Source organism: Chiloscyllium plagiosum, unplaced genomic scaffold (assembly GCF_037043375.1).
Source record: "Chiloscyllium plagiosum isolate Xiang-an unplaced genomic scaffold, Cpla_swu_hap1 HiC_scaffold_3, whole genome shotgun sequence".
Taxonomy (NCBI): Eukaryota; Metazoa; Chordata; class Chondrichthyes; order Orectolobiformes; family Hemiscylliidae; genus Chiloscyllium; species Chiloscyllium plagiosum.
In genome coordinates this window covers 2,569,228-2,581,016 of record NW_028270141.1, presented here as the reverse complement: position 1 = coordinate 2,581,016, position 11,789 = coordinate 2,569,228, and the positions used below count along the sequence as shown (strand labels likewise).

Genomic DNA, 11,789 nt, shown 5'->3' with positions numbered 1-11,789 from the left:
TGATTGATCACACAGGTTCATGAAAGATTTTATATTTGCCAATTTGTAAGCAACTGTTTGGAAACCTGCACTTGTCTCAATTTCAGAACACCAGTGCAGGTCAGCCTCCAATTGCATAAATGACCTAAAGTGAAGCCTCAACATTATTGTATTTTGACATAAACAAATGCTCTGGTCTCACTGCAATGTATTAAGTCATTGTTTCTCACCCCTACTTTTCCCTAAATAAAAATGAATGTGGCAAAGTAATAATTGCCCCTGTCTCAATGCAGCTGATCATATGTTATGTGTGGTTTGAAGTCAGGATGAAAATAATGAAGGAACAGGTGCTAGGAAACTAAAAATTGTGGTAGTTTAAGAACAGGTTTTAACTAATATACGAGACACGGAGACTGACAGTGACTGATTTAATTGATACTCAGCCAATTAAGCTTCAGTCTCATCAGTGATGACATCATCTAGCTTCTCAGATTGGATTACTGTACTCCCTGTAGTCCACTGCTTGGCAACCAATAGTTTCTTCAGCTTCTTGTAACCTTGAATAGACAGGACACTTAGCATTTTGAGTCTTTTAATCATTTTCTTAATAAAGGAGTGACATTTCTTTGAAATGGTTCTGCAAAGTAAACAAAAAATCTCAGCCAGTGCAAAACAGCAGAGCTTCAATTCTTCAAAAAAAAAACTATCTGGAGGATCAGAAAATTGCAGGGAATTATAAAAACAAAGCATATCAAATTTGTACAAGTCCACGTTGAATAAACATAGGCTTTGGCTGGCAGTTAATAACTTGAGATCAACTGACTTACAAAATTCCCAAACTTCTGTTTGAATGTGGAAGGGTTTTGTATTGTGGATACGTGCAAATATGGTACATATATGTATATGTAAGACAAACAGATCAAATAAAGAATTCAGGAGGGACAGCTTAAACCCAGAGAAGGTAGAACTTGCTGCCATTTAAACAGATAACAATGGAGGGTATTTAATGAACAGCATTACGCCTACATGAGAAGAAATAAAAGGTTTTTGAAAGAGGTAATTAGCATGGAACAACACTTTATGGATAAAAGAAAAATGACAATATAACCAAGTTGAGCTGAACAGTGTAAATTCAGTACAGTTCCATGAAATCTGGTTGTGTATAACCACTGTATTTGTAAATTCCTCTCGATTTTGAATAAGATTTCTCCAGTTAATTTGGCTCTACCAGACTGCTACTCATTTTAAACATTACAGAAAATCTGCTACAGTCATGTTGCAGGCTTGGCAGAAGCATCAATGTTGAAGGTTCATTACACAGAACCTCTTGAGCAAGTACGTGAGGAAAAATATTAAATTTCTAACAGCAGGATACCCAGCCCACTAAATTAAAGTTGGTGTAAATATACCAGAATATGCTTCCACAGCTGTTTTACATAAATGTCTTCATTGATTATTTGCCTGAAAGGAACATTGTTAATTTATTACAACAAAGTTGAAGTATGTTATTTTATTATAAATGTAGCCTGGCTTAGAACAATTTGCACCTTTTTGTTTTGGTGAATAGTCCGGGAAGAGTTTTCGAATGCCTCCTTTTCATAACGTGACCATTCCTTTTGTTTGTCCAGTTTTTGATTGATTGACATTTTACAAACACGGAGGCAATTCAACAAAAATCAATTATTCCCAACTTTTATGAATGGAGACACTATTTGTTAAGTAGCAATTAATTTTCAACACCTGGAAAAGCAAACTCATAATTCAAATGCTGATCCTATCCCATCTCTGATCTGTTTGGAGATTGAGCGAAAGGTGATACACTATATTTAAACTTTGTAAATAGGAAGTACTATTTAAGGCAATACATAAAACATAATTGTTAAATAATTCCTCTAAAAAGTTACAGGTCATCTCTTCAGAATAAAGTAGGGAAACTGTACAGTTAAGTTTTCCTTCAACTGCTAATGTCAAGTAGAGTGTCAGAGAAGACTAACTCTCAGGGTTTGTGGAATGAATGTAAACCTTTGTTTCCCTGCTTCAGGTTAGGTTATGGATGCTACTCTTTCACACATGAAATGCTATGAAACACTGGCTTTCAAATATGTAATTCAGTTTTATTTGCGATTGAACCAAGAATAAGGATTCCGTATTTTTTGCAGTACTATATCAGCACTACAACATAATAAATAGGAACTTGAAGATTATCATCAATTCCAAAAATAAAATCAAATTTGTCCTTTTGTTTTTCTTTAAAGACATTTGTCTGGTTCTTTAATGCTGTTTTTGTTTTGCATTTGGATTAGAGCTTTGCCATCATGGGGGAAAACACCCAATGCATCTTGTAGCATGATACAGCATTACATTAAGACACCTTTCACAGATGGCAAGTGCAGTTTGCACAAAACTAGCAAAACAATAGTCAGGCACCATGAATTCAAACTCATAAAACATTAACATACTATACAAATTAACTTAGAGCAACATAATATACAATGTGGCTGATTCCCATGTGAAGAGTGACTTCACGAACAATACTATTTTACAGATTTTCTAACTGATTTAAAATATATGAATCCCCTCTAAAATTATTCATTTTCTATTAACAATACTGAACTAACTACAGCACTGACTAACTCAGCTTGTGTTTGTCAAGCCCCTCTGCTTGCAGAGGAATGTTTTAGCGAAACTGTGGAAAGAAAGCATCTGAAAGAGATAGGAATCCTTGCAACAATAAGTCATGCAGGTTTGAGAATACAGTAACATTTATCATGCTGCCTTCAACCTGTCCTGACAACCTTCAGTCCTTGGAATGCACTTTGATTTTAATATTCCATACTTTGTACGTGCATTTTAAAGTCGGAGTCTGTTTTATACGACAGCACAAAGCATCAATGCCAGTGATAGTGGATTTATCTGATGATGTAGAAATTGCATGTTGGTGATCCAATCAAATTAGATGTTGTGGATTGAAAACTACTGCATTTATGTACAGGTGCTATCCCAAGTTGGTTCAAAGAGAAGTAATGTTTATTTATTCATTCTCAGGAAGTGGGTGTCCTTGGCTAGGCCTGCACTTAACGCCCATCCCTAAATGCCCATTGGGAGGTCAGCAGCCAACCACATTGCTGTGGGTCTGGAGTCACGTGTATATCCGACCAGGTAAGGATGACAGTTTCCTTCCTTAAAGGACATTGGTGAGCTAGATGGGGTTTTTTTCCCCCCATATATCAGCAATGGCTTCATGACCATCATTAGACTTTTAATTCTTAATTGGACAAGAAAATATGGTCGAACAATTGTCTGCCTAAAAGCTTGGTCACAGCATGGGGTTTTATGTAATCTTATAGGAAGGGAATTTCAGAGTACCGGCCTCAAGGATTAAAGGAAAAGGCCCTTAACATGGGACCTGATCGAGGGAGAGATTCACAAAATGGCAGAGTGAGGAGAGTGTTCTCAGGATGTGGGGTGTAATGGAATGGGGTTAGTGGGCTACAGAGACAACAGTTAGAGGGAGTTGCCAGAATATGGAGGAATTTAGAGCAAAATTTAAATTGATTACATTTGATTCCATGTCAATAGATTAAAAAGAATAGGAATAATTGACAAAGATAGAAGTTGGAAAACAGAGTTTTGAAAGAGTTGAGGTTCACAATGGGCAGAAATTGGAAGACTGGCTAGGAGGAAGTTAGAGCATTAGAGTCTGGAGGGAAGAAGTGCATGAACAAAGATTAAAGGAGCAAATGGACTCAGGAAGGGAACAGGCAGGTGATTTGTGCTGGAGAGTATATGAATTGGAATGTCAGTTCAGGGTTTACTTATAAACAGTGGCTAGGAATGGGATGGGATGGGATGGAATGGATAGTAAATGATGGTCTTTATGTTTGTGTTGAAACTGGTACTCATCCACATCTGGATATTGGAGAAAGATACAGGGTCAGGAATCATGATGGAGAGGTAGCGCAGGTAAAATCAGAAAAATCAAGAAATTCAATTGCTTGATTGGACACTTGATACAAAACTGCAGGATTAGTGCAAGCTAATACATAATATTGATTGCCACTAAACTGCATGTAAATCAATATTGGTGTGAAAACTTGCTCTGAAAAATTCCTCCTTAGCCTATGAAAATTATTCGTACCTGAAGTATGGAACTTGAAAATTAAGTAAAGAAGTCAACATCTTATTAAACCTGAACAGGTGGGCACAGAATGAGGATTTGAAAGTCAAATCAATAATTTGCAAACAATATTTGAGATGAAAATGCATTTTACCCTGCAAGGTCATGAATCTGTAGAAAGTACTTCCAGATAAATATCAAATAATATTTCAATTAAAGCTTTAAAATAATTTGAGTAAATGTCTGGCTTAGAATGGGACTCAGTGTACAGGACAAGCATAGCTAGAAATATCAGGCAACCATCTGAAATTTTTTTTTTGGAAGGGCAGACACTATGAAACGAGTGTTCAAAGTTAAAAATCACACAACACAAGGTTATAGTCTGACATGTTTATTTGGAACCACTGTCTTTCTAGCGCTGCTCCTTCAGGTAACTAGTGGGGCAGGATCCTGAAAGCTAGTATTTCCAAATAAACCTGTTAGACTATAACCTGGTGTTGTGTGATTTTTAACTTTGTCCACCCCAGTCTAACACTGGTTTCTCCACATCATTATGGAATGGAACAGAGTACAAATAAAGTTTGTTTAAATATTTGGTAGTTTTACTAGATTTATCTTTGGCACAGGGAGAATACCTCACTTTCAATACAGCAACCGGTTAAAAAGTAAAGTAGAACCATAAGGTTAATAATTTCTGGATAACTGTGTAAACCATGAGCAGATTGGCACGGGGCTAATATGACCAGAAAACTACACGTGTGGCTAAAAGCCTGGTGTGCAAGAAACTGGTTTCAATTCATGGGGCAGCAGCATTGGGGAAACAGGAAGCTGTACTTTTGGAATGGGCTTCACAGTGAGTCCAGTGTCCTGGTGACTGGTGGAAATGGGGGTGTACTAAAGACTGAAACTACATCCGGGTTTGGGGGGTTGGGGTGTAGAATGAGGGAAGGTTCAGAAAGGTGGAATATAAGAAATTTTAAGGAGAAAGGTTGAGTCAACACTCCAGTTCAGGGACATAGAAAATGGTAAACAGTGTGACAGGAAGGGGCGAAGCATACAACATTTAAAATACATCAACAAATGTGGTCACAGTAAAAAGAATTGGCTTTACACCTTTACACTAATGGGATGTAGAGTGGGGAAGGATTCAGTTCAAGAGAGATTTCAAAATCCAAAGATCAGAGTTGAGGTGATGGAGTCATAGAACATAGAACAATACAGCACAGAACAGGCCCTTCGGCCCACGATGTTGTGCCGAACATTTGTCCTAACTTAAGCACCCATCCATGTACCTATCCAATTGCTGCTTAAAGGTCACCAATGATTCTGACTCTGCAATTCCCACAGGCAGCGCATTCCATGCCCCCACCACTCTCTGGGTAAAGAACATACCCCTGACATACCCCCTATACCTTCCACCCTTCACCTTAAATTTATGTCCCCTTGTAACACTCTGTTGTACCCAGGGAAAAAGTTTCTGACTGTCTATCTATTCCTCTGATCATCTTATAAACCTCTATCAAGTCACCCCTCATCCTTTGCCGTTCCAATGAGAAAAGGCCTAGCACTCTCAACCTATCTTTGTACGACCTATTCTCCATTCCAGGCAACATCCTGGTAAATCTTCTCTGCACCCTCTCCAAAGCTTCCACATCTTTCCTAAAGTGAGGCGACCAGAACTGCACACAGTACTCCAAATGTGGCCTAACCAAGGTCCTGTACAGGCGCAACATCACCTCACGACTCTTGAATTCAATCCCTCTGCTAATGAATGCTAATACACCATAGGCCTTCTTACAAGCTTTATCCACCTGAGTGGCAACTTTCAAAGATCTATGAACATAGACCCCAAGATCCCTCTGCTCCTCCACCTCACTAAGAACCCTACCGTTAACCCTGTATTCCGCATTCTTATTTGTCCTTCCAAAATGGACAACCTCACACTTGACAGGGTCGATGTAGGTATAGGTAAGCTGCGAGGGACAGAGAGTTTAATGTCACAGTGTTTCATATAGTAACTTCCATGCAGGGTATAATAGTTAAAAATCAAACTGAATTCGCATTATCAGAATGTATTCAGGATCTACTATGAACCTGTGGCATGAATAGAGATGAATGTTTTCAATCTCATCGCCATTTTGTGGTGGCCAAGGTTGGAAGCAAATGTTCCAGGGTAAACAATTTTTGAAAGGGCAGGCATAGAGTAAAAGAGGGAAAAGAGGGAGGAGGAGCCCTAATTAATAAAAAATGAAATAATAATGAGAGGAAGAATCTTGGCTCAGAAAATCGCTACACAGAATCACAAGGGTCATAAGATGTTGATGGGGTAGTTCACATGCTCCAACTTTAAGTAAGTAGTTATTGGATGCTTATAGAATTATAGAATTCCCTACAGAATGGAAGCAGGCCATTCAGCCCATTGAGTACACACCTACCCTCCGATGAGCATCCCACTCAGATTCCCCCCATCCTCACTTTATCCCCTGTAACCCATCTAGCCTGCACATCCTTGGACATTATGGGCAATTTGGCATTGCCAGTCCACCTCACCCAAAAATCTTTAGACTTATAGCAAAAGTTATGTAATAGTTGCAGGTGACTTCATTTCTCATATAAGCTGGACAAAGGTGGTCTGAAATATGAGTTTGTGGAATGATTTGGTGACAATTTCCTGCAACAATACGTTATGGAACCAACCAGGCATAAAGCTATTTTAGGAGAAAGTGAGGACTGCAGATGCTGGAGATCTGAGTCGAGAGTGTATTGCTGGAAAAGCACAGCTGGTCAGGCAGCATCCGAGGAGCAGGAGAGTCAACATTTCGGGCAAAAGCCCTTCATCAGGAAAGCGCAGATGCCCAAAACATTGATTCTCCTGCTCATCGGATGCTGCCTGACCTGCTGTACTTTTCCAGCACTACACTTCTCAACTTTAAGCTATTTTAGATCCAGTCTTGTGCATTGGAGCAAGTTAATTAGTCATGTCCTGGAAAAGATCCAGTGGGAACCAGTAAACATAACACAGTTGAAAGTGATGTAGTCTAAGCATGAAGAAGAACCTTAAAACATAAACAAAACCAATAACTTGTGTGAAGAGGAAATTGGCCAAGTGGTTGACTGAGTAAATGGACTAAAAAGATGGATGTTACTAAGCAATGAAAAATACTTAAAGGAACAGATCAAAATGTCAAATAAAAATACATTCCATTAAAAAGCAAAAACACAACACAAAACATCCTCCTGAGGTGAAGCAGTTTATAATGTTGCAAAGAATGGTAAAAGCGTCAGGACTGCAAAATATCAACAAATCATGAAAAGAGGAAAAGAATATGGCAGAAAAGCAGGAATATTAAAATAGACTATGTTTTCAAAGTATAGAAAAAGAGAGTAAATATTGGTCCCGAGAAGACAGAACAGAAATTATCTTGATAAATAAGGAAATGGCAGAAATAAATATTGTGTGTCTTCACAACAGAAAACAAAAATCACAGAAATACAGGTATTCAGAGATTAATAAGAATAAAGAAATTAATATCAACAGAGAAACATATAGGACTAAAATTGACAAATCTCCAGATGCTGCTGACCTACATTAGGTTCTTAAAGAGAGAGCCAAAGTGATAGTTGACTTATTGGCTGTGATTTTCAAAATTCCCCTCGATTCCTGAATGTTTCCAGTAGATTGTAGTTTAGCAAATGTGACATTACTTTGAGGAAAGGAGGGAATACCAAAACAGGGAGCTCCTTGACATCAATCATCGGGAAAGTGCTGGCATCTATTATTGGGAATTCTTAACAATGTACTCAGAAAGCATAATATAATTTTTTAAAAAAGGGTCAGTAGGGTTTAAAGAAATTGAAACAAAGAGTGGAATAAGTGTGGTATTTTCAATTGACTAGTGGATTGCTAGGGTCTCAGGTTATCTACACTGTGTCACCTTGTCTATGATATTTGAGACAGAATTGTGTATTTAAGTTGGTTGATAGTAAGAGCTAGGTGAGAATAGATGTTGTGAGAAGGACACAATGGGGTGGCAAATGGAAAAAGATAGGTTAAATGAGTGGGCAACAAAATGTCACTTGGAATATAATGAGAGAGGAAATGTGAATTCATGCAGTTGTGTCAGAAAAGTAGAAATGCAACTATTTTTTAAAATGTGTATTAAATTTATAAATGTTAATGTCTAGAGAAATGGGTACACTTGTATAAGGAACCCAAAATTTCACATGGAAGTATAGCAAGCAAACTGCATGTTAACCTTTAATGCAAGAGCTTTGCAGGACAAGAATACATTGTATAGTATTTTGGGGAGACCACACCCGAAAGACTGTTTGCAATTTTGGTCTCCTTATTTAAGGAAGAATATACAATACTTACAATGGAGACAGTGCAGAAAAGCTTGGTCCCTGGAATGAATGGCTTGTCTTAAACTGAGGGGCTGAATAAATTCTACATAAATTCTCTGGATTTCTGAAGAATGAGAGTCTATCTCATTGCAACATTCAAGATTATTAAAGAGCTTGATCGGTAGATACTGAAATATTGTTTCCCTTTTTGGGGAATATAGAACAAGGGTGTGTTGTTTCAGAATAAAGGGCTGATATGAGAAGACATTTCTTCACTAAAAACAGTGGTGAATCTTTGAAATGTTCTTCCTCAGTTGATTGTGGATATTTAAGGCTGTGGTTGACAAGTTTTTGTTCTCTTGGGAATGCAAGGGTTATGGGACATGAGCAGGAAAATGGAGCTAAAATCTGACATGGTCATACTGAATGACCAACCAAGTTCTCTGTTCCAAATTCTTAGTTTTTTTCCAGATTATAACAGTTATTCAGAGTATTTATAAAGAGGATCTAATACTGACGTGTGGGAGTGGACTTGATGTTCCAAGTGGCATTTCCACGTTTGTTTGTATTTTTCAAGAGAATCTCACTGTTTGCAATTTGTTTTCATGTTTTCTTTCACCATGTCTGCTGCATAACAAAATCTTTGGATGTTTTACCATATTTTAGCAGCTATTTTGTTCCAGATGCAGTTTGAGTATTAACTTTGCCTAGTTAAAGTCCAATTCACTCCATTTATTTTCGACATTTACAAAGAATTCCTCCTGAACAGTGAGTAATTTTAGCACTTTCCAAGCCTGACACTTGTGTACTCCGCATCCTCCATTCTCAGTCTGAGCACAGAAACAAATGAATTGCAGAATGTTCATGCTGAGGGCTGACCTTCAGTGAGTGATGGATTAAGCCATAAATGGGAAGATGCTTTCTCATATAAATGAATTTGAACTCAAAACTTAGAAATTATGAGATGGGAAGGGCACCATTACTGAGGAAATAAACATTGCCAATTGGCTTGGGTTATAGTCTAAAGAGTTCCCTTAATATATGTCCTCATCATTTTCAAATTAAAATAAAAATACCCATCTTGCATACCAAGCATTAAAGGGCAAATTCAAAGTATAAATTGTCAGAGAACAGATATGAAAAATATAGCAGCCAAAAATGCAATATTAATCCCACCATTTCAGGAGTTAATTTACTGAAGGTGCCAACAGTTTGTTGGCGAAGCTTTCATCTTTATACATAACAGAAGAAAAATCACAAGTCTCACAACAAATTTGTAATGATGAAAACAGGAAGAATTTGCTCACGGTGAAAATAAAGCATGCATGAATCTGGAAATAAGTATGAGTGTGTTCCTGTGCCAAAGCCCTTCAATGAGCACAGCAAAAATGTTCATTTTTCAGAAAAAGGCTGTTTCAGTTTTTGTTGACTTTTACATTCACATAATGATGTCTTCAACAGCTGAGGGAAGGATGGTTCAAATGGATGAACAGAGTCAAGTATGATTGGTTTCTTTGTATAGTCACTGTGCCTGCAATATATAACGGTAGGGAGAAGGAGCCAAGAAAAAGATTATCAGTAATTAACTTGATATATAGCAATATACAGGAGTAACCATGGATTAGTACAGTTATGAGAACTTGACACAACATTGTCAAATAAATTTAAAAACATGAAATGGTGTCAAATCTTCTGAGCTTATTCAGTGAGTAGCTGAGCCCTATACACCAGGAAAGACCCAAGTAAGATCCTCATTCTGTGCTGAGTTAGCTACACTCTCAGCCAGGAGATTTATTGGTAAGGAGAACATTCACTTCAGTCCCCAAACTAGGAAGTATTTCATTGCTCTCGGTGATGCTTGCTCAGAGTGTGTGTACTTGTATGGTAAGCAAAGATAAAATGACTCCAAAGGAAATGGATCGGAAATTTGGAGGGCTGCATTTTTGTATGTGCTCTGTGTGCCTGAACAGTGAAATCCCACATTACACTTTGGGAATTGTTTGAAAGAAGCCAACAGCTAGCCGTCAGTGAGGACACCGGGATCAGGCTGCTGTCACGTATGTTCTGATCATCATGGTTCTTCAGGTAAGTGAAGCCAGGAAGAATGTGAGTGAGCTTACATCATAGGCAATAGGAATATCACCAAGAAGTGAGAGTGCCCAGGAGGATCAGGGGCTACAGGTTGGGGAAATAACTGGGTGTGAGAAATTGGTAGCCTGGAGGATGTGTTAAAACAAAAAGCAGGACAACAATTTGGAATGGCGGTGAACTGGGGTTGGAAAGAGAATAACAAAAAAGGCAGATGCTGGAGATCAGAAACAAACACAGAATTTGCTGGAGAAACTCAGTGGGTCTGGCAGCATCAGTGGAGGGGAAGCAGAATTAATGTTTCAGGTTGAATGACCTTTACTGATGGAGAGTTATTGGACTTGAAGCATTAAATCTGCTTTCTCTTCACAGATGATGCCAGATCTGCTGAGTTTCTCCAGCAACGTCTGTTTTTACTGGAAGGAGAATTCCTGCCTTTTCCAGTTCCTCCTTCTGGAAAATAATAGTGAAAAATTTACCTTCCAGAAAACAAGGTCTGGTTTGTCTGAATGCAGCCAGTGTTGGCACAGGGTGCATCAAGGAAAACCATTCTCGAAATGGGACCAACAATAGGAATTTTGACCCTTTTATTCGAATATGTGGTCGTAGCTCCAGTTGCTTTCTGTTTTCCCTTTGGGAGTGTTGGGTAGAGCACCTTCAGCCAGTACCATACACATACTGCCTTTCCTTCAGACTGAAGGATCAATGGAACAGTCAGAGCTCAATCAAATCATAGGACAGTAATTTCCAAAGTTTGGGTATGCATAATGGTCATTGGGTAGGATATCAGAATGTGTCTAATACTCAATGACTCTCAATTTGATAAAGAGTCAAAGGAAATCAGGGAATTGAATAAAGAATTGGAAATCCAACTTTATAGTTTTAAAAGCAAATTACTGCGGATGCTGGAATCTGAAACCAAAAGAGAAAATGCTGGAAATCTCAGCAGGTCTGGCAACATCTGTAAGGAGAGAAAAGAGCTGACGTTTTGAGTCTAACTGACCCTTTGTCAAAGCTCAGCTTTGACAAAGGGTCAGTTAGAGTCGAAACGTAAGCTCTGTCTTCTCCTTACAGATGCTGCCAGACCTGCTGAGATTTCCAGCATTTTCTCTTTTGGTTTATAGTTTTAAAGTTGATTTATAGTCACAAATCAGATAAAATTAATCACTGATGACTAAGTTAATATTTTAACACAGGTACATTCTCTTAGTCTCAAAACCAAGGCCCAGGTATTTTGTGGATTACCTGCTGGATCAGATGG

General features: G+C 38.1%; 1 protein-coding gene across 11 annotated transcripts in view; it reads right to left on the bottom strand.

The window, feature by feature from the left end:
- Positions 1-558: 558 nt before the first annotated feature.
- The window catches only part of LOC122540353 (dystrobrevin beta), a 539,648-nt gene continuing 528,417 nt past the window's right edge, over positions 559-11,789 (bottom strand). For all 11 annotated transcript variants that reach the window (XM_087976966.1, XM_087976969.1, XM_087976975.1 and 8 more), the window contains one exon: positions 559-9,971. The gene's annotated coding sequence lies outside the window, so the exon portion shown is untranslated. The remainder of the gene's footprint in view (positions 9,972-11,789) is intronic.